This window comes from Gracilinanus agilis, chromosome 6 (genome assembly GCF_016433145.1).
Source record: "Gracilinanus agilis isolate LMUSP501 chromosome 6, AgileGrace, whole genome shotgun sequence".
NCBI classification, from domain to species: domain Eukaryota; kingdom Metazoa; phylum Chordata; class Mammalia; order Didelphimorphia; family Didelphidae; genus Gracilinanus; species Gracilinanus agilis.
Genome location: NC_058135.1, coordinates 281470780 through 281476779, shown reverse-complemented (window position 1 = coordinate 281476779; position 6000 = coordinate 281470780). Strand labels below are relative to the sequence as shown.

The 6000-nt window shown below is 45.0% G+C and overlaps 1 protein-coding gene across 1 annotated transcript in view; it reads right to left on the bottom strand.

Annotated features, from left to right (window-relative positions):
- Positions 1–5449: 5449 nt before the first annotated feature.
- Positions 5450–6000, bottom strand: part of STX3 (syntaxin 3) — a 67253-nt gene continuing 66702 nt past the window's right edge. The window contains exon 11 of the mRNA XM_044681550.1: positions 5450–5740. The gene's annotated coding sequence lies outside the window, so the exon portion shown is untranslated. The remainder of the gene's footprint in view (positions 5741–6000) is intronic.

Below are 6000 nucleotides of genomic sequence, written 5' to 3'. Positions count from 1 at the left end.
GCTTCTCCCCCACCAACAATAACGTTTCATATTTGTCACAAGGGGGAGCCATAGGATTACAGAACAGTTTCTTTCCTACAGTTAGACCTGGAAGAGACCTCAGAGGCCATCAGTTCAGAGATTATGACTTGTCCAAGGTGAGAAAGTTTCTGAGACAGAATTCCAAGCTAGTTGCTCCTGATTCTCAAGACCTAAACTCTATCCCATAACCACACTAGCAAGATATTAGTATGGATTGGTATAAATCCGCCCTCTCTTCCCCCTAGGAAAAGAACCTGCTACACCTTCAGATGCAAAGGAACACGATGTTCCCAGCTAACTAAAGAAAAGCTATCATCCTAACACTGTCTTGACAACACGAAAGAGACTGAACCTCAGTCTCTCCATCCCCTAGATCGGGCTGCAGGCATATGTGGCTAATCCAAAAATAGAGTAGGCTGCAAATGCCACTTCTTAAAGACTTTCTTCTATTCATCTTGCATCATTGACTGAAACAAGTGAGCCGTGGGATAGAGGTGGAAGATGGAGAGAAGAGGTTAATGACAACAGAAATTACCCTAAATAGAGTTAACCAAGATCGATCACACATAGGTCAAGAACTGGAAGAAATCTCTGAGGCCTTCATTTTATAGGTGGGGAAACTCAGGTCCAGAAAAGTAGCAATTTGCCCAAGGTCACACTAATAGCAAGGGTCAGACGTGGGATTTGAACCTGGGTCCTTTGCTTGAGAACTGGTTCTCTTTCCATGGTACCAAGGTCCTGATTGAAGTTGGAACTGTTGTGAAGGCTTACATTTGACCCACAGAGTAAAAGGTACAGAGCCCACATATCTATCCAGACGCCTATTTGATGTCCTTTCTTATTGAACCTAACTGCCTATCTCTTCCACTATCCATTTCCCGAAACTAGTAACTTGAGTCCAACCAACCCGACTGACTTTTCCCTCAACCTCCCCTGCAGCCAGTTCCCCATGTGAAGTCCAGTGGGTTTCCGGATTCTGGCCCTTCAAGCTTCTAACAGAATACAAAATGAAAAAAGTAGACATTTGGCTGGTGGTTGTCCAGTGCCACCAATCAGAACTTCTCAAAGGAGAGACGAAGTGGCTGAGAAATCTGCAATCCACCAGGTTGGAAAGAGGAACTGAAATGTTAATCCAGGATCCATCTAAAGGAAGAAAAAAAAAAAGTAGCAAAGATGGCAGAAATCAGAAAATAACAGCCACGTCAAGTCAGTATTGCTAAATCCTAATTGCGTAGGGTTGATTTAGTAACGCTTAGTTCACATTCCTACAAAATATCCCAAAGTGAGAAACTTTCTGGCAGAAATTAAAATGTCATCTTGGGGCTACTTTCTTCTCAAGGGTTCAAAGTATTTCCCATAGTTAACCACTGTAGGATTAAAAATTAATATCCAAAATACTCCAAGTATTGTTTTTTATAAGATTTTAATAATAATAACTTGAAGCAAAGAAAAAAATATATAGCCTCAGTAAAAAAGCTTTCCCAGACTATAAACCCAGGAGAGAGCCCAGAGCTGTCAGAGCAGAGCTCCCTGAGAGCGGGGTTTCCAGCCAATTTATTTCCCAAAAACGTGAAGATGTAGCTTAAAGGGGTGCTGGGTGATGTAGTTCAGGTGTATCCAATTTCTATTTACACACCACCTTTCCTTTTTTGAGTAAATACTACTATCTCCTGCTAGGTTTGTACTATTTGCCCCCAAAATGCAAGCTCCTGAGGGCAAGGACTGCTTTCACTTTTGTCCCCAATGCCTGTGTGTATTGAGTTTGTTGAGTAAAGAGTGACCATTTTGAAAGCAAGTAGAAGACCAGAGAAGGTGACTTACCTGCAGTACATAGATAACCAGACTCCAGGCCAATCCAACCCAAGTGAGGCCTTTTCCACTGGACTACATAGCCAGCTGGCATCTGTCTCCACTATCCCCAGACTTTATTACTCTTCTCATTCTCACCAGTCCACCCTTTCCCCCCATTTGAAAGATTTCTCTGACTAGTTTTTAAATTCCTTGAGCGCAGGGACTTTCATTTTTGTCTTTGTAGTCTCAGCACTCGGCATAATGCCGGACACAGTTAAACTAAATAATTGCTGGCTGATTGCTCGATACTCCCTCCATAACAGCAGGTCATCCTCATCAAGGCATCCTTCTATGAATATCCCAAGTCAAGTGAATATCCAAGGACCCAAGACTCAGGTTCCATACCCAGACACCCATAGCCCTCGCTCCCATCTGTATCACCTGATGGTGACTGCAACCAGACCATCCAGCCAAATGGAAGTCCAGTCCATTTAGTCATGGAAGAGAAGCTGCTCCTCCATCCCCTCCCCTTAGAGGGCTCACCTGAGGCAGGTGGTCAAGGTCAAAGTGGGCTTTCAGGCAAAGATGCCCCCAATGGTGGAGGCCAAGATGATGGCGAGGATAATGCAGCAAATCATGATCATAATCTTCTTCTGCTCATCCAGGAGAAGGGAAGAGAAAGCAAAGAAGCAACAGGATACCATTGTACAAAGGGAGCTCTACGGGCATTCCAGGGCAACTAAGCTAGTAGAGGAGGAGGAAGAGGAGAGAACAAAGATGGAACTGGCTTTTGGAACCCAAGATGCTGCCATTGAGCACTTCATTCCAAGCATGGAAAGCCCAAGACAAATAATACAGGATCCTAGAGTTGGAGTTAGAAACACCTTCAGAAGCATCTACTTCAACCTCCTCCTTTACAGATGGAGGAAACTAAGCCTAAGACATTCCCGAGGTTATATAAATACTAAGAGTCTGGGGCAGGTCTTCCTGACTTCCTGAGGTCCGTCGCACTATCCTCTGTCACATTACCTCCTACCCATTAAATGTAGTTTTCCCCCAAGGCAGTGTCCAGGCTATCTTCAGTCCCCCTTGGTCACCTCATCCATTTCCATGGCTGCCATGATCACCTGTATGTAGTTGTCTCCCAAACCTAGATTTCTAATACTCAAGTTTTCCCCAGAGCTTCGGACCTTCTTCAGTAACCGCCTATTAGCTATTTCCACCAGGATGTGCCACTGTCAAAATGTCAAAACTCAGCAGAGAAATCTCCCTTCCCTCGTAAATTCTGTTTTTGTTGACACAAATTACATCAACCTAGTTACTCAGGCTCAGAATCTATCAGCCGGCCCCCAAATATCTCACATCTCCACCCTCATTCTATTCCTACTGCAACCATACCATAAGCTCTCAGAGGGCAGGTCTGTGATTTAATCTTTGCATTCCCCAGCACCTAGCAGGACACCCATATTTGGTGCTAATTAAACCAGGCACTAACTTAATTTCAAGTCTAGTCTCATTGCACCAGGACCCATTTCCCAGGGAATCTAGTTCAGCGTGTAGGATTTGAACAAAACCTGAAAATAGCATTAATCACAGTGGAATACTTATCACTGGACATCCATGGGGGAAAGTAGGGAAAGATAAGGCATTCTGATAATCAATATAAACTCATTTATTTAAATTAACAATAAAATAATCAAGTTTCCATTAAAAAAAAAAAGACCAAAAACCCTTTGGGCACACAATATAATTCCCAGCCTCATACATGAGACCAAAGGCACATAACTGGAGTTTGTTCCTTCTTGGCACCAAAGCCAGACCCCTCTCTTGAATGCCAGACTTCACAGCTGTGGGCAAGAATGGTGCTGAGATCCCCATGGCTCTGTCTATGTATTGAAGGGTGTTTAGAATAACTGCAAAAGACCTACTGGACAGTGGCCTGGAGTAGAGATCCTGCTCCATCCCTGGAACCATTAAGGTTAAGGGTTAAGTCAATAAAGGATGGTATGTACCTGGGATGCTTAGGAGCAAGGAGTCTGGGGACAAATCTCATGCACCAGTGAGAAATCTATCAGCTTCTGTTGGCATAAATATATTATCGACATGATGAGAACTTCTGGACGCTACAGCCTACTTCGGAATGATCTAAAGAAGATTTTTAATACCATTAGCTCCCTCTCGGCATGATGAGGGAAAGACCAAACTCTCTTTGTTAAGAGAAAAGTATATTAACAGCAAATGCCATTTGGTCAAAGTCCTACCCCTAACCAAGTGGTTCTGTCAACATAGACCTTGGAGAGAAGATCTCTGAATGGTACCCTGAATGGTCCTTGATTTCTAGTGATCCTTTGTACAAACTGGACCTGTGCATCAAGGACAAAGAGAACAAGGGTCTGGTAGACAAGCAAGCCAGTGGACTAGGGTGTTCTTGGGATGATGATATCCAAACCTAGGCATTTGCCCTAGATTTTTCATGCAGAAAATGGCCCTCAGGAAGAGTATGTTCCCATCAAGGTTCCTCCCAAAGCTGCGCAAAGAGCTAGTTGTTCCCTCATCTATGAAGTCCCTCAAGCTAATTCTAGAGGTTATACCCAGAACCTCTACTCTCCAAGTTCCAGATCACACATAAACACATACACACACACACACACACACACACACACACACACACACACACACACGCACACACACGCACACGCACATGAGGAACTAAGAGTCTACACTGGCTACTTGCCCTCCCTTTGGGGTAAAGGGCCAAACTGGTAAGGAGTCTAAAGGGCAAAAGATCCCAATTCTTACCACTCCCCCTACATCCCCTCCAGTTCCTTCTGGTACAGTAATCTGAAAAAATCATTGAAACTACCCCAAGCCCTTGGAACAACAGAGGGAAAACAAGGGACAAGAAGCCCTCAACCCCAACCCTTATCTTGTGATATTACATGGGATTAAGCCTCAAACTCTTCCTCCATAAGCCAGTTTTCAAATATTTGAGTTCTCACCAGCCAGCAGAGAGAAAGTTCCATGACCTTCTCCACTAGACAACAGCTGGTTTCCAAGACACATACTCCAAAACACAGCCAAGGATGGGCTCAGCTTTGGCCAACGATGACCTCAGAGGCTTATGTCATCACATTCCCTCCTTAGGTAAACATGTGAGAGCAGATAAATATCCACTAAGGAATTAGAAGTCAACACTGGCCTCTTGGCTGCCCTAGAGAATGAACAGCCAAAAGCTGAGTTTCAAGGGACTGGGCCTTCTTAGAGACCCCATTTCTTATCATACCAGTTTCTTTTCTAATTCCGGTGTCTAAGGAGTGTTACAAAAATCAGGGTTAGCACAATGCTGGTGGGAAGAGGCCCAGGTTTGTGCCTTCCCTTTGCCAGTTGGCAGAGTGAGACTGATTTCTGCTTTGTGTTTTCTTAAACATTTGTTAAAGAAATAGGCAATAAAGAAAAAAATATTGTAGTTCCTGAGAAACAGAGTATTCCATGAGGTAGAAAGCAGCATCCTGGGAGGCATCTGAAGGGGGCTCCCAAGCTGCGACTCCAGAAAAGTAGGCTTGGTCATTAGCCAAGTAGGCCTGGGAGGCACTTCACGGCTGGAGAATGGGTTCGTGGGACACTCAATCTCCAAAAAGAGATTTACGGTTGGGTCAGGACAGGGTGGACACCTCCTGGATTGGACAAATGGCAAACCAGACCCAAGATGGGGTTAACTGGGACACGAAGGCACATGTCCTGCTCACTCCTAGAGACTTTGGAGAGGCAACTCCTATCCGGTCCAAAGGAAGAGGTGCAAGGATCCAACTGGGATAGGAGCAGGTGCTGGGAGAGGCAGGGGAGCAGATGTTGGTCAGTGCACAGGTGGTCGGCGAGGATCAACGGGACGCAGCAGCAGGCCAAGGAGGTGAGGGGCAGGAAGGAGTTACTAGAAAAAGGGAAGAACAGCAAAGGGGAGAGTCAATTAACAACTCGGCAGAGATTCAACTCAAAAACCCAAAGCACAGCCAGGAAGTGAGTCACTGAGCAGGGAACGAGAAGTCCCCATTCCTAGAGGAGAGGACGCTTCTGATTCTTTTTGGGCACAGGCCAAACCCTAGTGCAGTCTGCTCAGAGACGGGTCGGCCCAAGGGGCACGAGAGATCATAGGCTTCAGAGTCTAAAAGGGCACTGGATCATTTAGTGTAG